The sequence below is a fragment of the Equus przewalskii genome, chromosome 17 (assembly GCF_037783145.1).
Source record: "Equus przewalskii isolate Varuska chromosome 17, EquPr2, whole genome shotgun sequence".
Classification (NCBI taxonomy): Eukaryota; Metazoa; Chordata; class Mammalia; order Perissodactyla; family Equidae; genus Equus; species Equus przewalskii.
Genome location: NC_091847.1, coordinates 53,752,381 through 53,775,688, shown reverse-complemented (window position 1 = coordinate 53,775,688; position 23,308 = coordinate 53,752,381).

Genomic DNA, 23,308 nt, shown 5'->3' with positions numbered 1-23,308 from the left:
AGTGGTTTGACTGCCACCTACTGTTCATTTTTTGCCACAACTCACATGTAGCTTGGGCAGGAGGTAAGAAAAATGCCTTGGGCAAACCGTTTCTTAAAAAAGTATTTTAACATATGTGCTATAATTATTTTAAAGATTTAGGAGCTCGAGAGAATGTGATTGATTCTATTTCAAATTACTGTATTTGTCTTGGTAGTTTATGACAGTCACATTGGTTAAAATGCAAATTCTACAGCATTTTAAAAATATATGTATATGTACCTATATATGTATATATATATGCAGGACATTTCATTTAGTCCTGACAAAGCATTATACTTGAAATTTATAAAAATACGCCTCAGACACGAATGCATCAACCTGAAAATATCATCTCATGAAACTGGTGTCTGATCTTTAAAACAGAAAAGAGATCTCTATCATCACACTTTTATGCTTACACGGCTTGTGCAGACTTCAAAAATATAAGCACTTCTTCTAGCTAAATAAGGCAATCAAGCATCGTACATCCCTAGTTATTTCAGAGTGACCCAGGCTTTTGATAGAAATCTGTTCAGTTAACACGGCAGTCCTGAGATTCTGTTAAATGTTAGAACTCAGAAGCCTGGATGGGTTAGTGCATTTTTCTCTCTCGTATCTAAATTCCTCATTTTAGAGTAAGAAGTCATTTTCTGGATACTACGGTGCTATTTATTGTTTAAATATTGAATCTCGTTGGAAACTTTATAAACGTAATCCTAAGAAACAGTCTATGTGAGTTATTTTATTTTTTAAATTGTACCTTTTCAAGCTTGTGTACTAAATTATGCACGTAAAGAAAAACTGCAAACTGTGTTTTTACTGATGTATTACATATATATGTATATGCTTTCGTATTTTCAAACGTGTTTATAGATTGTTTCATTCACACTTAAATCCAGTTATATTTATTATGTTTTTTAAAGCATAAGAGAAAAATCACCTAGAATGTTTTGGCTTTATTGAAACCTGCTTCCTAGTAAAGCTATGCTGCAGTTTTCAATATAAAGTGGTGTCAATAAATTCTAACATTCCAGAAATCTTTTCAGCCAACATTTTTTTCTCTACCAGGGACAGCTATGGAGTAGTGATAGTTTCATTAGTTAAGACACTATTGGTGAAAGACAACGTAAATATCCTATTTTATTTTTTGCTGTCATAGTATTTTTTTCTGATATATGAAATAGACATCTTAGATTTAAAAATCACAATGAGCTCTAAGATTAGGACTCTCTTTATATAGTTTTACAGATAAACACACATTGTTTGAAAATTTGTCCTTAATGATGCCGATAATATAGACATAAAACAAAAGCTTTTCATGTAGCTTTATTTACAGTGCACTGATAGAATTTATAAAAATGATATAAAATGATATTAAACAACGTGAGCAAATTTGATCAACTATTAGTTTTGTAGCTTTTCCCTCCAGTGATTCCATCCAATAACAATGACACTAATCCAAAGGCGAAGAAAAATAGTTTTACCTAAAATATTGGCGAAGAAGCTGAGACAAATAAAATTAAGCTGACCTTTTAATAAATGTCTGTTTATTGATTTAAATTCACTTTTTTCTTTTTCTGAGCCATGCTGACGAGGTCTGTTAGAATACAAGCATGTATAATAACTTGAACACAACCATTTTTATTTCTTCCATGTGTCATTACTGAAAGATTGAAGCAAGCTTCACCTAAGTGTAGTGATGCAAAAATAATAGTATCCCCGTCTGGCTGCGCAAGAGCGGAGGCAAACAAGGGCTTCATCTTAAAGTGCCTTCTAGGTAGCTGACATGACACATCTAGTCAGACGTAAATAATGACAGACGGAAACTATCATGAGGTCTGTGAAGCATCAACATACTGCTATCATTTTCTCTCTAACCTTGCCTTGCTAGCAGCTCTCAGCCTTACAGGCTGAGAGATCATTTAAAAAGCAAATCCTAATGACTCTGCCCACTGTAACAACAGTCAGCGAGACTGGCATCAATTTAGCTCAGTTTGGAAACTCAGGATACAGTCATTGTTGACTTGTGACACCCTAAACTCCAGTCATTCGCCACAAACCTACCCCCACCCTCAGCGCTACCCCTTCCCCATGGCTGTTTCCATGCCTTGCAGAAAGATTCTCCTCTCTGGTAGGAAAATGGTTCATCTCAGTTATTTGCTTGGTACTCTGCATGTAATCTCTTAGGCTGCACCTATTTTTCTGAACTAGCTCATTTGGTACAAAATGCTTTCAGTTCCCCCCTCCCCTCTTTCAGGTGGCACACGTTATTTTGTGTATATTACGTATGCACAGGGTAACAGTGGGTAAATAACATCCCTCTGTCCTTGTAGCTTAATCCTAACATGGTTATGGCTCAGATAAACACATCTGTACATGGCTGCCATAATCAATGTGGAATGGCAGAGCAGTTTTGCAGATGCGGTCCCAGGAAGATTAAAAAAAGCTGTCTTGTCCAGATTCAATAGAATCTATTCACCAAGAAACCTGCGATAAAACAGTCACACGTTTTATTTGTTAAGACAGTGATGACTCTGCAAGCCGGTGGGAACTGAAGCTGATGTACAATAGGATAATAGCATTATCACTTTGCAAATCAGCATGTGGCTTTGCCTGGGTGCAGGCAGAGGGGCACAGGGGTTCTGAGAGCTCTAGCTGGCAACCTGAAAAGGCAAGGAGATCAAACGGCCTGGCTGGGAGTGTAAATGGATGAGGATAAATTGCCGGGAACCTCCTTCCGCTTGGTTAAAAACACATTGCACATGTGTGTTTTCGCTGTTTTCTAAGGGGCTGGGAGGTGGCTGTGTGGGCCTGAGTATGCATGCGAGTGTGTGTGTTGGGGGTAGGGTCCTTAGGAAGCAGAAAAGAATGGGGAATCTCACAATAGCCCATCTTAATGGAGAGCTATCGATCTCGTTTCCTAACACTTTAATCTCCAACTAAACATCTTACTTACCTTGCGTAAAAGAGATGCCAAGTTGAAATAAATAATAAACACACAATATTTTAAGGACTTTTGAATTTTGCATGGTAATAAATATTAATGCAGCTTGTGACTCCCAAAGAAAATAGATGGTACTTAATTCTGCTGTTGATATCAGGTACTGTGCAGGTTGATTTCCCGAGGTGAAAGTGAAAAATGCATTATTTGGACTTAAATTTAGATTTAATAAATAACTAATTTAGGATCTTGTTCTATATGCAAGGATATAATCACAAGGCATTCGTTTTTAAAAGGTTTCATTTATTCTTGTGAGCTTAATTATTGCAAGGAAACTGTGAGCAATTTGTTTTTTACCAGTGTCTGATTTCTGAGAATGGTTATTAAATATTAAATGGATGCATAATTCAGGCAATTAAGAAAGTAATCACACAAAGTAATGTAATGGAAGTTAATTATTACTGCATAAGCAAATAGTTCATTAATGCTAGTAGTTGCTATGGCTGCATTCTTAATACATGCAGAACTGAAGCATGAATCCTCTGTGTATTCAAGGAGCTGGTGGGAAGTGTGATGCTACAGAGAGAGCGCCACTAATGAAAACCAGAAGCAAATAAGGCCATATTGACCCCTGACTTGTCTAAATAAGGTGGGATCATCATTACTTAAGAGAGTTTTATCGAAACCACGACTGCGCTAGCTGCTTATAGTTTTTTTGGTTTGTAACACAAACCACCACTTGAATCAAGGAGAAACCAAAAGGAATTCAGCTTGTTAAAACAAAAATCACCAATCATACTTCCCCTGTTATTCCTTTTTTTAAATCAACTCTTTGGTTAAATAGCTAACGTCATCATTTTGTAACTTAGGACTCCATGGATTATTTTTTTTTATGAAAACATTACGGCTAGTAACAGACCTTGTTTGGTCCTGCCTCTCACCCCGACTGAAAACTCTGACATTCCTTTGCTAATACTATCTCCCTAAAGCGTTATGCTTTATAAAGGCTATTTTATATTAATTCAACACATATGGGTTCTGGCGCTCTCTGGACCTTGTGCTGCTGTGAGGCACCAAGGTGGCCGGAGCAGGCCAGGCCAGGCAGAAAGGGAACAATGGTGAGGATTCTGCCCGAGCCCGCAGGACCAAGTGAAGCCTGCCTCCAGAGAAGACCAGCTCCTGGACGGGCTTACATTGTAACTACTCGGAACTGCCCAGGGCTCACTGCCTTCCGCAGCAACGGCGCTGCCTGCCCCATCTCGTCACACAATTTCACACAGAGAAAGGCAAGCCTGTTAGGCCGGGTGCTTTTCCCCCATTCCGATTAGGCATGAACTCACTGTAATCCTTAGATTATCTACTTGCTATGTACAATGCCATTACTAAGCTCTACCCACCACCTCTCGGGCTGGGGGCTGTGCTAGGTGGGCAAAGAGGAAGTCACGAGACATTGATCCTGTTGATTAGTCTTCCAGCTATTCAAGGACAGTCTCCTCTCTGTTCTTAGCACTTGGCTAGCCACTTAGGGAAATAGAAAACACATACAAGATAGACTCCATCTCAGCTTACAATCCCCTCAGGACGGTGGTTCTTTTCCACTTTGAGGGGGACAGGTCTTGGAGTTCTTGGATGCCCTAATGCACCTGGGCATTAGCACTCAATTTTAGAAGGTTCCTGGTCTCCCTAATCCTACCCATGGGTCTCAGATTTTAGACCCTCTGCTTTAGAGGAGACCAGTGTCTTTAAACAGATAGTGAACATCTAGGAGATTGTCTATTTGGTTCTTTGGCATATAGATTGTCAATGCAGCAGAGGGATTGGTGGGGTCTGAGGTGGTTTGGCGAAGGCTGTGTGGAGCAAGGGAGACTTAAGCTTGACATTGAAGGATGGCTAGTATTTTGAAGCCAAAGGTAGAGCATTTTGTGTAGAACAGCATGGGTAAAGGAAGAAAGGTAAGACTTCTTTCATTTCTTCATTAACACATTCATTCATTTAAAAAATATTGAACGCCTACTGAGTTAGATTATCAGGAGAAAATAAAGGTAAGACGTGGTTCCTTGACCTCAAAGAATTTACAGTCTAGAAGATAGAATACAGCAAGCGTATAAATAACTATTTTACAAGGAAAATGTAATTGTTCTGAGCGGAATCCAAACAACTATAGAAGGGTGAATTCAGCTAGGGGGTTTCAAAATGCATAATGCAGGAGACACATTTTAGCAGGGCATTATTGCAAGGAACCTGCAATAATATGGGCAAATGGAAGGTACTGTCAAGATCTCACCTTTGGTTTGGATGTCGCACCGCAAAAAGAAGAGGGAAGCAGTTCAGGCAAAGTCAGGGTGGTGGGAAAACATGTTGTATGTTTGGAAAACATGTTTAGCTTGGATAAAGCACAGGTTATGAGTAGAGAAGGTTTGAAGGGTGAGTGGGGCCAGGTCGTGGATGCATCTAACTGGCAGGTAAGGGAGTTGAGTAAATCATGCAGCATCACGAATTTTCCTTAAGATGGTGTTTTAGGAAGGCACACCTGGATACAGTGCCCAGGAAATGTTGGAATGGAGTGGTCCCAGCAGTAAGGAGACCTCCCCAGCTGCTGCAATAATGCAGGAGGGAGCCACTGAGTGACTCTTGTTGGTATACGTCTGAGGGAATTAATTTGGTGAACAAGAGAGGGTAGGTAGTGAACGTGGAGGCATGGGATTTCTAATTCGCACTCACTTACCTGGGCAGACATGGGCCATGATTCATGGGTCACTTTCCACAGGAGTCATCATTTTCACTCACCAGGAAGGAAGTGGGCATGTCAAGAGTGTCTTTGCCACTCTCTTCTGAAGAAGCATTTTGAATGCGCTCCTTGCTTCAGAAGGACAGGGTGTACCTGCCAGCTGTACCACTTATTCCCCCATAACACGTTTTAGTATCTCCTCACTCAGAGCAGTGTTTGCCACACAACACCTGGTGGGTAAGTCGAGATCATTTCCACAAATCTTTGGCCTTTAAACCAAACTGTTACTGTGCCAAGAGTCAAGGCGATTTCCTCGAGTAGGGCTTGAAGCTTTGAGAACATAGGCTCTCTCTGATTTGGGAACAAGCTGATCTTTCAGTTTTCTTAAGTGGAATCTCCTACGTTACCTCATTGGATCTCCATAAATATGAGAAGTAAACTGGGAAGATATTATCATTGGTATTTTGCAGATGAGATTCAGAGGAGATAAATGCCTAGCTTAAGATAACATAACTAGTGAAAGATGACCCCAAGATTAAAACTTTCCACCTCCGGAGGGTATTAATGTTCAAGACAGACCTGAGTGAAAGGTCACAGGAACCTCTATTCTCTATCCTGATCCATAGGATTTCTTCCAGAATCCTCTGTTCAATTCTAACATTTCTAAGCTAAACTCATGTCAGGTTTAGGCAGAACATTTGAAACTTGGAGCTTTGCCTTCGTTTTAGGGAATATTTAATTTTCCATTCATTACTCTTATAGAGATTTCTATCATGGCAAGCTCGTGTTCTAACTCACATTCTCTGCTGAGGTACTTTTCTTACTCCAGGTAAGTCAAATATCATTTCTGCATAGTTCCTTGAGTTGTTCCCAAGTCACCAAGGACTTTTAATGTCAGAACTTATCCTAGCAATACAAAGAGGGCACTTGGCTTGCTCATCTGTATATCAGAGTTCCATTGGGAGTCTCAAGGCCAATGGTTTGTTAAACTAATTCTAGAAGTTTCCCAAGAGTCTCAAAAGACTTCCAAAATTTAGCTGCTTCTTCCTCACTGATGAGGTGAAATGTTACCGGATTATAGAATTTTGCTGTCATGTTTGACATTGTTATGTCTGATGCCACAAAACTCTCCTTTAACACATGACAAATTAGCTGCTAACCAGTTTTTTCACTTCACTTTTCAAAATCTTTAAGCCCTGGAAAAGCAAGCAGCCACAACCTGGGCTGAAGACGTGTGTTGGACACTAAGCTGTTGTAATGAGCCTTTACAACGTCTCTTAAGGACCTTGCTCGGTTCTCTTTTGGCAATCTTCATTGTGATGGGGGTGGCAGGTAAGGGGCAGGGTTGAAAGGAAAATCCCCATCTCATGTGGACTCAGGGCTGGCCTGCACGGCTCTCATTAGACAACGTCTAAGCTGCCAGAGACTGGCTGAGCTCTCACGCTGGAGCTCTCATGTTAAACCCTCCGCATCACCACAGTGGGAGAAAAACACGCCTTATGGGGACTAATGACTAATTCCCTACATCATATCTAATGCATCCCAGGGTGCTAACTTCAGCACACCTGCCTCCACTGCTGGTAAGGTAATGAGAGCGCTTGTGAGTTACTGGTCACTAACAACATTTATAATATTCTTCAACCTAATGTTATTGCATAGGTCAGTGTGCAGTGTTCACTAGGAGTGAGTTCTGTCACCCTGGGAGCCCCAGTTTTATGGGTAGTTCATTGGGGAAGTAGTTCAAAACCCTTTATAAATGAGGTGGATGCATTTGGAAAGGTTCTAGGTATCCCATGATACCCTGTAAAATTTTGTTACTAATTACATCATCAAGAGGTAATTATAGCACTCTGAGGCCAGAGATTTTAAAATCATAACCATCCAGGAAATTTGGCCCATAAAAAAGGTATGCATTGGCCTGGATAACTGGGATGGTAGAGGGAAAGAGTGGGGGTAGCGTGGGACAGGGAGCTTGAAAATCCAGTTTGCTTGAATCCTCTTAGCACTTAAATCCATTCATAGTTGTTCCCTCCAAGTCTGTGCTGTGGCGTTTGAGTGCAGCTGCATTAGGGAACACTTCGCAGTTTTAGAGAAACAAAAATTACCTAATTCACTCAGGAATGTATCTAGAATCACTACTTTATTTTTCTTTCTTTAATCCGTCTCTTTTTTTGGTGGGTTCTTGGAAAGCAGAGCTGACATTCAGTTTAAGGCAAGAAAAGAAATGTGAACTTCCTGTAGCACCATTTCAAGATGATGTAGATTTTTTTGACACCATGTGGCCAAAGATGAATCCAACGCACTGAGACACAAGTGTGCCCAGACTTTCTTTAGAAGAGCTCTTTAAACTTGGTCTCTTAATACTCTCTCTATCCCCCTCTGCATCTCTGCCATGAATGAGTTAAGTGAAGAGCTTACTGCCTCCTTTCCTGAGGGGCACTCCAGTGGAGTGGTTCAGAATGGGGACTCTGGAGTCACAATCCCTTGATTTATTTTCTGACTCCTCCAAGTTAGTCTTGTATATTACTTAGGATAGCAGTAGTTGCTGTAACAAATAAACCCCAAATTACCCCTGCGTTAGCACAATAGAAGTTTATTTCTCATGTAACAATCCAATACTGACGTTCCTGGTGAGCGATCTTCCACATCGTTATTCAGAGATGAGGCTCCTTCATCTTGTGGTCCTTGCATCCCCTGGAACCTCAATATCTTCTGTGTCCAACTAACAGAAAAGTAGAGGCTGTGGAAGCACAGCCAGTAATTAACAGGGCTGGAAAAGACACACATCCCTTCCACTGCTTTCTATTGGTGAGGACTAGTCACATGGTGCCCCTGAGATGCAAGGGAAGCTGGGAAATGTAGTCCCTGGCTGGGCAGCTTGATTCCACGGAAGTGGAAGCACAAATTTTGGTGAAAAGTTAGCTGTTCTTGCCATACTTTGGCTAGATACTTCAAAATTCTGTACCTCAGTTCAGTTCCCTCATCTATTATACAGAGACAATGTCAGTACCTACTTCATAGAGTGCTACATGGATTAAATTAGATAACATATACAAATGTTTGTAGTGTTTATTGAAAGTACTCAATAAAAGTTAGCCATTATTTCAACGATTGTTGTTGATTTTTCCTCGGGCTACTTTATTATGAATATCCAACAAAGATAGTCATAATTGATATCTCACATTACTCTAATTAAAATAACTAGCCAAACAATGTGAGATAAGGCTCGTGTTTATTTTCTGAACAAAGAGAATCTATTTGATGGGGTGTAAAACTACTCATTGTGACAGTTAGATTGTCCCTGAAGGATGTGAAGCCTGCCTGTAAAATCATGGCCCCTGCCCCACTTCTGCTATATGTTCAACACACAGAAGGAGGAAAAAGTTCGAATTTCTCAGAGGGGATGACAGAACAGTTCATCATTTCATTGTCTACATGTTATTTTTCAGTATTTATTTCCATACCATTTCCATTTGAAATTATAGGAAGCTCTTGTCTTTGAATCTATATCTATACGTATTTAAAAGACTCAAAAAGGGCATTTTCAACCCTTGGGGTGATTCAGTTCTATTTCAATAAAACTACTTCATGAATAGCAACTGATTCAGTAAGGTCAGTTTTTCTTGTTGCTGAATTGCTCTTTCAGAGTGCAGAAAAATTCCATCTGTACCAGCAAGTATCCCAGGAAAGTAAAAAGACATTAACGAAGTTAATCGAGACACAATTTAATACATTGGGGAGGGTATGTTATGATTAGAGTAAGATATTCTCTAAGGGGTTACTTACTTTTATACAATTCCATAAATGGAACCCAAGCCCAGTCAATCACACCACATCTGACCTGACCCAACCCAGCTTGGTTGGAAAGCTAGAAGTCAGGACAGTGTGGTAGAATTTTTAAGCAAATGAGCTCTATTAGCAGAATGCCTCGGTTGGACACTTGGCTTCACTCTTAACTCTAGTTGTGCAACTTTGGGCAAGTTCCTTAACCCTTCTAAATCTTGGTTTTCTCATCTCTAAGTTGGGATTAAAATCATGCCTGCCTTACATATTTAATCCTGATAATTTATTGATGTACTTAGCGTAGTGCTTGCCACATAATAATAGCAAGTACTTGTGTGCTCTATCTTAAGTGCTTTCCCAGCATTTACTCATTTAATCCTCATAAGATACCATAATGTATTCCCATTTAAAGTGTGAGGAAACTGAGGTCCAGAGGGGTGGAGTAGTCACCCCAAGATCACACAGCTAGTTAAATGGTAGAGTCAAAATTCCAACCTGTGCCCTCTGGCTTTGGAGTCCATATTCTTAACTTCTGTATTATACTGGTTCTTCATAAAAGCTCAGAAATGTTATCCATTACTTATATATCAAGAGGTAGAGGTTAAGAATTTAATTCAGGAATGTTTGATAGCGTAGCTCTTAAATTGCCAATTTTATGGGATAAGAGACTGGAAAAACTTTGTTCATCAATATGTATTGAGTTAGTAAATGAACGAGAGAATTAATGTATGGATGAAAACAAATCTTTCATCATCCGAAGCCAGGGATGTATCTCAGAACCATACTCTGGAAATTAGCATCAGTTGAAAGACATGGACATTGTGCCACCATGGTGTCTCATTGAGCATAAAAGGGCTGTTCCAAGGCACTAGTTGTGCTTGAGTCAGAGAACTTCCCCCTGAGTCTCGGACTTCAGATAGAAGAAGGCTGCCTCTCCTCGAGAAACGCTCGGTGTGATGGTCCTGTGTGAGTAATGTGAGTGCAAAGGCAGTCTCCCAGAATGCAGTGCTGGCCCCTGTAAAACCCATTTTTATCTGACTTTCTAAAGCCACATTTGGTGTCCCATTAGCAGGGTGTAGGATGCCCAAGTGTCCTCTGCATTATGCTAATTGTTTAAGCATGACAGGTTATTACTTCAGTCGGAGAGGTAATGTAGATTAGGAAAAAAAAAAAAAAAAAACTAGGGCACAAACACAATTTTCTAGTTTTTGAGAAGCAATTATAAATAGATGAGAAGCCAAAAAATATTACACATGGGATGGCTTATCAGTAGGACTGAAAAGGCGGCTGGAGCCCGCACAGCCAAGAGCAGGAGTGGTTCAAAGCTGACAGTCTACAGCGATGATTTAAAAATAGCAATGGTAATTCTGCAGCAAAACAGAACAATGAAACCCGGAGTCACAGTGCTCAAAAAAGACATTGGCCCAACACAATGCTCTTTCATTGGGTAAGCTATTTTCATAGCAAACCCAAATTTCAAAATGTCAGCCTGATAAATAGGGGAGATCTGAAAGGATAAAGTCAAGGTGTTTTGTTTTAATACTTAAAGAAAAAAGAAACTTACTCTTGTTTCTAACAATCTTATAGAGCTTTAAGGAAAGAGGATGTTGTGCTTTGAAAAGAGATCTGGTTGTATCTTGTCAAGATGCTATTTTAACATATACAGACATTAAGTAGGTTTACATCATATTATAAGGCTCATTTTTCTCTCTGTAATAGAATAAACATTGGTTAGAATTCAATAACCATGAAGATCTATGAAAGTTTAAAATATAATGTCTTGTTCTACCTTCCATTTTCTTTGGAATATAAGTGTTATCTTGGTGTGTTAAGATTAGACAGGGTCTACCAGCATCTGGTATAATACATTATTTACCAACCTGGCAGGGTGGCCATGAGCACAGACTTTAGAGTTACACAGTCCTAGATTTAAGAATCCTCTCTCTTTATTGGCTGGTAGACCTTTTCTCACATCTAAAATGGGAATAAATAGCATCTACTATGCAGCGCAACTTTGAGGCCTAAATTAATGAATGCAAAGCACTTAGTGTGAGCTAAATAAATATTAGCTGTCATTATGGTTACTTTTGCTGAAATGCCTGTAATCTTGGGCAAGCCGTGTAATTATTTGGCAAGTCTCTTAATTTCTTTGGCTCTTGAATCTTTCCAGGAATTAGGCTAGGTAGCTTTGAGGTCCCTTGAAGTCTTGGGATCTGATATATATATATAGTCATTCTTCAGAGAAACCTCTGTGTAGTTGACGTCAGAGGTCTAAGCAAGGTTTTCCAAGAACAATGTGTCCCTTAAGAATCAGGAATTTTCATCCCAATTGTTCCTCCCGCTAGGCAGAGATCCTCTTAAAACCAAATTCCATCTCTGAGATTAGAAATAGGGTCATAACTGATTTCAAGGACTAGGCAACCTGGCACAGCTGGCAAGAGAAGTTTAACTGTATATACCGGCTCTGTTTTGGAGGTATATTCTTATTTACTGATCATTTGAAAATAAAGGAAAGATGTTTCAGGTTCTGTCTTGTTCTGCTCTAAATCACCAGTTGAAAACACGTGTAGAATTAAATGGGATCCAGAGAGGAGCAGAGTGCAGTCCTGTCTTGATGTCCTCAGCATTGTTATTTGCTCTGTGATGGGAGAGAGAAAAGCCATCCATAAAGTTCCAAGTGAATTAGAAAGTGGAGCAGCTGCAAGAGTCCAGGGCCGATTTCAGACTATATTTTGACACTGATTATGCCTGCCTTTGCTATTGCTCATTCCAGTCAATGAGATTACAATAGGGAGTTTAAGGGAGCTCAGAGAGAAAATGACACACAGAAGCACAAAGCAGTAAAAGGAAATGCTCGAGAAAGGCTAAGTGAGTTTGGGGCACTTGGGTTGAAGGGCCAGGGTAGAACCCCTATAAAAGAGGGTAACAGGAGTGCCAGACCCTTCCCCTGGCCAAATCCTGCAGTTGTCACAGAAAACCTAAGATCAATTTCTATTTCCATCTTCTCGTCCACATTTATGTTGAGGTAATATTTGTATTTGGAAATTGTTTTGGGTTGTTTCCAAATATATTTGGAAATTTTGTTCTAAGGATTTTGAAAAAACTCATAAAGATGTAGAAGGCAGAGAACCAAGCACTCATTTATGATAGTAATAATGTTACTTTGATAAACTATTTAACAGTTTACAATGCATTTCTATATATTTTGTCTGCCTAGGTCCTTACAAATATGCCATGATAATGTTGTCTCCGCTCCAACAGTTGGATGCATTAGGCTGCAAGTAACAAAAAAATTCAACTCAAAATGTCTTTAACAATGAAGGAAATGCATTCTTCTACTTCAGAGCTATGGGCAGATTTCAGGGTTGGTTGATTCAGTGGCTCAACCTTGTCATCAAGACCACCAGTTATTTCTATCAAACTGCTATCATTGGTGTTGCCTACATCCTCTGGCTGGTGGAATATCGCTGCAGTGGTTCCAGGCATCATAGCAAAGCCCAAATATTTTCAGAGGAAAATAAAAGATCATTTCTTCCCCTGTGATGCTCTCTTTTTGGAGCAAGATATTTTTTCCAAAAGCCCTCCTGCAGACTTCCCTTCCAGCCTCGTTGACCAGAGTTGCCTTGCCCACGCTTCTTGAAGCAATCATTGGCAAGAGGAATGGGGTTCCTTTTAGATGAATTCAGCGTATTCCTGGAGCTGGGGGTGGAGTCAGGGTGCCCTGAGGCACATGGCTGTATAGGAGAGAGGTGAAGGACACCAGAACAGAAGGAGGTTTATGTTAAAAAGGAAGGAATGGGGACACAGGATAGGCAACTTATAGTATTCATTTACATTTGTGAAAGGAAACTGAGACTCAGAATTGTACGGGGAGCCACAGTTGATAGAAGCTGTGTTTTTCATAAAGAGCGTGTAGAATATTTACACAACAGACAACGTTCTGGCTGGAGGAGACTATAAAGGTCATCAAGTCCTTGATCTATCCTAGTTCTAGGAGAACAGGGACCTTGGTATCGCCAGCTCCTTAGCCAAAAAAGCTTACTAGCGCATACCTCTGAATTGAACTTATCTCCCAAATCTGCAGATCTTCCCTTTGACGGGCAGTGTGTGTGTGTGTGTGTGTCCCTCAAAATTTTTGCACAATAAGAGAGCAGGCCAGGAGAGCTCCAGTCACTGAAGTCCCCCCTCCTCTTGAAGGAGAACAGTGTGGGAGGGGCAGGAAAAGGACAGGGGCTTGTTTCTAGCTGAGGGTCTCCCAGGAGAACCAGGGGTGGGAATGGGCAGTCCCTGCTTACACTGAGCATCCTTCCCATCCTCCCATGTCCCCTTCCAGAGGCCCCTGTGGCCACTTTCTTTCTTTTCTCTCTTTCTTGCTGCCCTCTCTGTCTTTCCTGCACCCACCATCCCAAGTTCTGCTTCTTTTTCCTGTTATCATTAAGTCCAAGCATTCATTTCTGTCTGGTTTTACCTTGAAAAACCCAGAGTAGGAGCTGGGAATTGTTTTCAGGTTCTGCAAGAAGAAGGAGGTCAAAGGCAGTGGCATTGGCTGTTCTAGCCTCAGGGTGAAGCGTCTTCAAGACAAGCAAACCTTTCTCCTGCAAAAATTGACTGACCGCACAGAGCATAATGCTGGTGTGTTAGTATGCTAGCTGAGTCTTTGTCTCTTTGCTGAACCCTATCAAATATTCCTAAGATTGTCTACCTTTTAGCATAATTGTAGAACATCTTAATGCTAAAAAAGCCACTTTCCCCCACCTCATCAAAGACATTTTTATCCAAACATGGCAGGGGCAGGGGTGGAAATGCTCCTTATCACTGGGCATGCTGCACACTGTCAGGGCTGTTGGCTACACTTTTCCTGGCTGAGCCACCAATCATCTATCCCTTCGTCCTTTGGTCTCTCTCCCCAAGATTCGAAGTCTGGGTAGGAGTGTCCATTTGGCTGATCCTGGGTTAAATGTCCTTGCTCTGGTGTGTGCTTGTGTGGACAGGTTGGGGAATGAGGAGGGGGAGTGAGGAGGACATTCCTGCTTCAGTTTTTGGAATGCGAGGGAGGTACCCTGTCTCCCACCAAGACTAACCCAAGGTAGAACTCAGATGTCGGGCATTCAAACGTTGAGCAGCCAGCAATGAGCAGAGTCCATGACACTGGGGCATGAATTGCCTGAATTTCTAGAGTGGAGGAAAGTCTCAGACCTGACTAGAACAGGAAAGTCAAGTTAAAGAAAACCCACTAGTTAGCAGAGCGAATCAAACAATCACGTGTTTCTTAGAAGCACTATGGCAGTAGTTGTCAACTTTTGGGTGCATCATAATTGAGTAGCACTTAGTAAAAATACTGGTTTCTAAACCCCACCCCAGACTTATTGAATGAGACTCCTCTGGGCATGGGGACCAGGAATCCACATTATTCATAAACTGCCCACATATAAATTATGATGCATTTGGTCTGTGGTGCTCCTCTGAGAAATGCTGCTGTGTGGGGCCTGGAAGAGGTGATCAACATAACAAGAAAAATTGCTAAGTTTAAGTAGAATTCTCTATGTTAAGCACTTTACCCAGGTCTCATTTCAACCTCACAATAACCTTTGCGGTAGTATGATGTTATTCATTTTACAGATCAGCAAAGAGATGTTAAGTACCTTGCCTAAGGTCACAAAGATGATCAGTCATACAGGATTTGTACCCCACACCGACTCCAAGCCCCTGCTCTTAAGCCTGAGCAGAGGGCTCCCCGGTAAGGTCAAAGAGTCCAAATACTGAAGTTTGCAGCCATGGGTCTTACTGAGGTTTGTGGGTCCTGGCGATTGGTCCCAGGGAGAATACACAGAGAGAGAGATGATTATCACGTGCAAAGAGAATGGGAAGCTTAAAGATGAGAATACTGACATAATCACAATGGCTAATATGTTCTGCCTCAAGGTCTTTTAACGTTCTAAAATTTGGTCCAATAATCTTGAAACCAGAAAAGAAAGAGAGAAGGTGGAATCTGTACGAGGTTAGCTAAAATTGTATTGTCTTTTCCTATTTTTTGGAGGGTAAAAGCTAAAATTCTAGAATCCATCCCAGGTTCAACTAATAGCAATCCTCAGACAACTGGATTTATTCTCCTTGCTTTTATCTGAAAAAAAAAAAAAGACAAATGATAACGAAAGAAAATTTTGTTTTTAAAAATATCACCTTCTTGGGCATGTTCTCAGAACAGTGCACACTGAATCCAGTATCCTATACGTTCTTTATGTGTGTCCAAAATACTGCCCAGTGAGACCTGACATTTGGAAAGATAGCCCCGTGGCCTCTGCAAATCACAAGTTACATAACAAATGTGTGTGCACTGTGCTGAACTTGCTAAGGAATGAAGATAACTTGAAACACAAAGGTTTAATTTTAGTTGACCAGAGCATTCAATTAACCAGAGATTCCCATTTATTGAAAATACAGGACTTTCCCCACCCCTCCTAAATATCATGGTTTCTGTGTCTGTGTGGGAGGCAGGTGGAGAGGAATTCTCAGTAGGGATGGGGAGAGGTCAGCCTCTGTAATGCATAAGCTTTTGAAAGGAAAGGAATAACCAAGTATTCTGTATATAACAAAAGATATCAGTCACGTTGATGAGTTTGAATGCAACATAATAAAAAACAGGAGAGTTTCAGAAAAAGCAGAGCAGCTTCCTGCCAGTCTGAGTGGTAGGTCCCATCGGGAGGCAGAGAGATGCACAAAAGTCTTTTTGTATCCATGATCCTTTGATCCTTTATTTTTATAGGAGATAAGACAGTAATTTTTCTACTGACCCACAGAAAGATTCCTAAGAGAAGCCCGGAAAGCACCCTGGATTATAGTAAATTTCTAAAACTGGCAGAAAGCATATATAAAGGTAACTTCTTTCACCTTATTTTAAAAATCACTTTCCATTTTAAAAAACAAAAAACAAATATATGTCTTTTTATCCTACATCCTTATGAAGTGTGAAGAAGAGATGTTGTAATGTTGTTTAACAGATGGAGAAATAGGGAACCCACCCGCACTGCTCAGGGAGGATCGTGGAGAGGTGTCGAAGGAGAAATTTAAGGATCCTTTGCTGCCCCCCACCCACATCTTATTCATTAACTATCTCTACTTTTCATTAATCATCCATCATTAGCAACGTGGCTTCAAACTATTTTCTGCTTGAAGTCCCACCCCATCCCCATCTCCACTATAAATAGCATCTTGGTCAAGAAAAAATGATTCTGAAAATGCCATCTCTTGTTAGAAGAATTGTAAAAACAAGCAGTTTTACTGTAGAAGTGAACTTCCTACTTGAAGGAAGAAAAATAAGAAAGATGGGCTACTAAGGAATTTCATAGAAGATTTTCATGCAGCAGGCGCTGTGTGCCTGTCCTTCATCTGCAAAGCAAGTGGCCCTTCACATGTGTCTCAAAACATCCACTGGATTTTACCGTCTATTTCAATGGGAGTTTTTGAGACATGGGAGAGAAAGAGACTTACTGACCTTTGAAAAGCGGCTGATCCATTTGTAGTCTCTACTGTCGACTTTGCAGTTGCTTCAGTATTTCAGTGGAAGTTTTTAATAGAAAAGAGGTTCAGGAGCCACACATTTTATTTCTACTTGACCGTTGGGAATTACCATATTTGACCATTTGGGAGGTATTATAAATGTTCCTTAGTGTCACTTTACTATAGGCATCAAATAATAGAGATTCTTCTGAGGAGGCAGAGGATGGTAGCAGTGTAGGAACCAGCTGATGTGAACAAAAGAGCTAGTGGAAAAGTAGTTTTCCTACGGAATTAAAATAGACAAGGAAGTCTGTGGATTCGTGGGCTTTCACAATGTACAAATGGCCGGCTTTCACTTGAGAAGGGACACATTAAGGGCAATGGTGGGATAAAGGTTGTCCATGTCCTCTTGGTTGGGATATAGTTGTTCCCTTTCCATATTGGAAAATTCTGAAAACAAAAACAAAAACATTTGCCCTGAAAGGTTACTTTCAGTGTTCTAGTTTCAGTGAAATAACACGGAGGGTTCCTGCGGTAGTCCAGGTAGTGCACATGGGAGAGTGAGAAAGAGCTGTTCACACAGGGCGCCTTCACATCCCTTCTAACTAATTGGAGAAGGGTCCCTTGATGATTACAGAAGAAATGTTCATAGCTTTTGAATAATTGCAAAGATACATCAGAAAAAAGCTTGAAAAATGGCTAGAACCTTGGTGGTGGGATATTGTAATCATCCAGGGGAGATGCTGTCAGAGCCTAAACCAAAGAATGGAGGTGAAGGGGAAGACTGGGAAAACTACATGAAGGCACAGCGGGCAGTACTGGGAAAGAGGCCGAAATGTTGAGTGAAGGGAAGTAGAAGAGGTAACATTAATTCTGGGATTTTTATTTTTTTACTTGAAAGTCTTTAATTGGGCAGCATTGCCATGTGTGATGGGTAAACAAAGATGAATTTGGTGTTTGTTAACAATTACGATTCCCTTTGAGCCAGTCTTGAAAATAAAATGGTACAAACACATGAACGAATGAGGACAAAAAGGGACCAGATGGATTTAAGTGTCATCTATGTCTGTTTCTAGAGCTACTTGTGGTTTTTGCAGAATAGCTTATTTATAGAACGGTTGGAGTGGAATACAAAGCCATACTGAGCCACAGATAGAGTGGAATAGTGTCGTATATTTGAAACTGTTTCCCAAATGATTTAACAAAGCCACAGAAAGTGGAATGAAAGAAGATTAAGCAAAGCATATTGATCAACCAAAATGTAATTCACTGTATTGAGCCAGTGAATAATTACATTAGAAGCAAGGTAAGAAAGACCTCAATACATATATGTCCTCTGAAAATTATATTATTTTGAACTCACTAAAATGTTTTTTTTAATTTCAGACTACTTTTACTGGACTGACAGGAAAGAGAATATTCCTCAACTTTGTTCACCCGCTATGAAGGATACTAGCTTTACATAATAAAAAATGTAAGTATGTGAAAGTTCCAGCATATTTCTTAGCATAAAGTTAGTACTTTATAAATGTGAATGTGTTGAATCTAAAATTAAGTGAGATTCTCACGCAGTTTGAGTTTTATTGCTAAGCTATTTTATACTTTCAACTGAATTTGTATAATATGTATTCCCTTCTAACTACCTGCATTCCTCTTCTACTCTTCTTGAAAGAATTCCCAGCTTCATTGTCCCTATTTCCTCTTTCTTCCAATCACCTGGCTTTGCCCACCCATCCTCCACTCAAACTAACCTGGAAGATGTTACCGATTGCCAACTTCAATGGCATTTTCAGTTCTCATTTTACCAGCCGTGGCTGGAATCTTCGACACTACTCTTTCTTTCCTGTGTCTGTATCCACCTTTGGCTTCCTGAACATTTCTCTCTCCCAATTTCCCCCTGGTCTTTCTGAATTAATCTTTCTCAGTTTCCTCTGAAATTTCCACTTCCTCTCTCTAGCTCTTAAATGCTGTAGTTCCTGATGAGTCTATCCTTCCACCCTCTGTCCTGCTCTCTTTCCCCTTTCTGCATTTGTTTTTAGCATAAAAATGCATCCGTGGCTTCAATTACTACCTTTAGGCTGATGACACCAGATTTGCACATGCAGCTGAGGTCTCCCTTGTGTTCCAGAGGAGCAGGGCCAACTCCCGGGACATCCACTGGACAGCCATGGACAGTTCAACATTACCATGTCCAGAACCGAACTCATTTTGACCCACTACCCCATAAGCTTCTCCTATATTCCCCTTCTTGGTGAATGACAATACCATCCTCCCAGATGCCAAAACCATAAATCTGAGACTCATCCTTAACTCTTTCCTAGTGCCCAAATGACATCCATATCAGTCCTCAGCTGCTGGTGATTATCTTTTCCATTTCTACTGCTATTATTTGAGTTCAAACCCTTATTATTGCAGCCACTCGTCCTTCTTGCCTTTTGCTTTGCCATTCATTCCTTCACTCATCCATTCATTCATTCACAACACATTTTTGGAGCATTTGCTTCATGCAGGCATTGTGCTAAGGATGTGGTCCAACAGCTGAGCATAGCAAACCTCGTCTCTGCTCTCATGGGGACTACACTAGGGCCACGTGGTCACCTTAAATCCTAAATATATTCATGCCATTCCTTGTTCAGCATCCTTCAGCAGGTTCTCAAGCTTCAGGGCTGTGTCTGACTTTCTTAGAGTGGTATGGAAAGGCTTGTGTGAGACACTGCTCATTACCTCCTCAGGGGAACCTTGATTGCAGCTGGACACAGGGCCACTGAGAATACAAGGCGTTGTCTTCCAGACTACCGTGAAAGTGGTGGCCACAAGACTCAATTCCGGCTAAAGAAATGTAAGGCTGCTTAAAGCCAGTTAATGTAACCTGGGGGAGAGGGGGCACTTTTTGCCCTCTGTTTTTCTTCATTCTTCTGTCCTGCTACACAGATGCACTGACTGGAGCCCAGCAGCCATCTAGGACCATGAAGAGACCTTGAGGATGGAAAGGATGTGTACTAGAATAGAGAAGGAGAAAGATGGGAGCCTGGGTCCCTGATGAAACTGAAAACTGTGGAGTCCTATGCCAGCTTTAGCTTCCACACCAGCACTTCATTTTTGTGAAAGAGAAATACACTGTTATCCTTTTATCTTGATTAAGCCTCTATTATTTTTGGGATTTTGTATTATATGCATCTGAATTTAACCTGAATAAATGAGACTTATAAAGACCTTTACAATATGACCTTTTCTTCCCTTTCCCAAGTTAATCTTGTCTTACTCCCTATATAAGTACCAGAGTTCCCCCAACTCTCTTTCTCTCTCTCACAAACACATACACATTCACACTCACACTCACACAATACACACTCACATCTCCATGCCTTTGTCCCTGCTGCTCCTTCTGTCTGGAACTCTCTCTCCTTTTACCTTCACCCCTTTCTTAGCCTAATTCTTACTGGTTTGGTTTAGACATCACTTCTTCAAGGAAAGATCCCTCACTCCCCCTTCCCAGCCTGGTTTAGGTGCCCCTCTTAAATGTTTCTTCTGTACACTCTGCTTAAAGCCTTTTTAATCTCATACCTGAGATATTCCTTGTTTCTTTGTCTGAAATTTCCACTAGCTTGTGAGCTCCTTGAGGGCAGGGCGTGTGGGTGCCTGTTTGAATGAATAGCTTGCACTCTTATTTCTCCTGCCCCTGCTGTCAATTTCACGTCTAGTCAATTGAAGAAGTTTGAACTTACAGGGCTTAATGATTTGACCAAGGATGATCTTAGAATCCATCTGCCTATCGTCCTTTTTCCTTTCCTGTGTCGTGTGCACATGTGTGTGGAGGGTGGTGTGACTTCATTTGAGATGGGAGAATTGCACTTGCTGAAGGGTAATCCTTCCTTCCAAGAGGAGGGAAGGTGAGCGCAGCAGTTTTCTAGGTACTCTTACAAGTCTTCTTACAATAGGCTACAGTCCTAGGAACACGTACCACATGGTGAGTGTCTATTTGGAAATCTTTCTGGTACCCAAGGGCTGGACTGAGCCATCTAAAGTCCATGTCTTCACTCCACCACTTACCAGATTTGACTGCATCTGCTCCCTCACTGGAGATGTCCAGCCTCTTTAATGGGCCACATAGAACTCTACTCTGCTTCTTCGGCCTCGTCTCTTACCATCATTTTGCCTTCTCCTTTCTACTCTGAAGTGCTTGTCCTCATGAGATAGCCCATACTGTTTCTCCCCTCCAAAACTTTGCTCCAGCTGTTTCCTCTGCCTGGATTGTCCCCGTTTCCTCCTGAAAATGCTAACTCAACCCATTGCTTAAGGCCTTTAAAACTTGACTCAGGGCTCTTCCTCCTCCCAGAGCTCTTCCCCGGGACCCCACTGGCTGGGTTAGATGTGGCTCCTCTGTGCTCCCCAGTACCCTGTGCTCAGCTCATTCATTGTACTTACCTCAGTATTTAACAACTCACCCCCAGTGTGTCGGCCCCTCAAAGGTGGGAACTGTATCTTGTTAATCTGTGATCTGCAAGTGCCTGGCACATGGCAGGTGCTCAAAAAGATTTCATTGAATTAATAAATAGGTGAAATATTGAATGGAAATGCTCTCAGAACCATGCAAATTACTTTACTGCACAAATTTTCCTTGACTCACTCTGACAAGCCGTCAGTCTGCCCCTTTGCACATTTTCACATCCTGAATGGGACTGATGATTTAATCAGCTCCCATTAGAATTTGAAGCTGCATCTTAGGAACCAGCCCAGTGTCGGAGGAGGAGTTGGCACCAACTGTAAACCCTTATTTAAGCAGCAGGTTTTGTTTAGTACCTGTGGACATTCCCCCCAGTTCTGAGGACGGTCATAGCCCCCTCTCTGCCACATCACATCGCAGAAGGACTTGACCTGCTCACTTCGGCTCCAGAGTTATCGTTTGCCTGGAGAATAACATGACATCCCACAAACTCCTCACTTGGAGAAACTGAACCAGCTCACTTAGCAGCTTAAAGGCTCTTTGGTGGAGGGGCCACCATCTACATGTATCTGAGACACTTGGCGCCATCCTTCTAGACTGGGTTCCCCTCCTTCCAGATGGAAAATGTGCCAGAGACTCGTGTAGGGGGCTCTGCTGATACTAATAAAAGGTCACTTAGAACCTGTGTGATCTTGGATAAGTTACTTAACCTGTCTGTGCCTCAGACCCCTCATAACAAGCTTGACAATGCCTATGTCATAGGGTGATTGGGAGGACTAAATTAGAAAAATTATGTACAGAGTGTTGCAGAGGTAAGATCCATAGTAAGTACTTATAAAAGTCAGCTGCTATTATTACTATTGTAATAATACTGGCCTGTTGTGTCTACAAAGAACCAACCTTTAAAAGAGAATTGAGAGAGAAAAATGTCCCGGAAGGAAACGGAAATGAAAATGTAAACCACAGGCTCCACATTGGAATTCAGAATCGTTTCACTAAGGAATATACGGTATGTCTCATGCCATTTAATCATCTAAAACCAAAAACGAAAACCAGAGTTTGCATGAAAATTTTGAATCTGACTGTTTCCATGTTGTATGATTTTGACTACTGCTTTTTTCCTATCTCCACTTTGTGTGCTGTTACTAAATTCCCTGTGCAAAAGTCACCCTGGGGTCCCTCAAGTTGATTTGGCTCAATTATCTCCTGGAGCCGCTCTGACCTGCCTATTTATGGGAAGTGGCAGGAGCTCTCTTGCTTCCCTGGGGATCTCACTCCTCTTTTCACAGAGGAGGTTCTGACAGAAAGTGGTCCTTGGTTTCTTTTAACTACTAAGCTCTCTTGCCTCCTTTAGAAGATGTGGCTGGCATCAGCTTTCTGGTCCAGGGACTATGTTTTCTACAGAGGAAGCTTGAGATGGAGCAAAGGGCAGGTGATAGGCACAGCCAGGGAACATTCCCAGTCCACAGGACCCTCGACAGGTGGGAATCCTGGGGTCCAAGTTGTCAGTAAGTAACCATTACCTCCGCTTTGCTTTTGCACCTGTTTGCAGCATGTCTGTTTCCTCATTTGCCCCCTAGCTCTCGGCCCGCTGCTTCTCCTTCTCCTTTGCTGGCTCCTCTTCCTCTGTGGGTCCTTCAATGCTGGTGTTCCTCAGGGCTCTGTTCAGGGGCCTGGCTCTAACTCTTCACTCTCCCTGGACAATCGCAACCATCCCAGGGCAACAGGACCCAGATCGGTCTCCCAAGCTCCAGACAAGTACATCCAACTGCCTTCCAGATGATTCCTACTGGGATATCCCACAGGTCACTCAAACTCAATACAGCAAAAATCACACTTACGGTTTTTCCTCCTGTCTCAAATTTGCTTCTCCCTCAGGGTTCCCTGTTTTGGC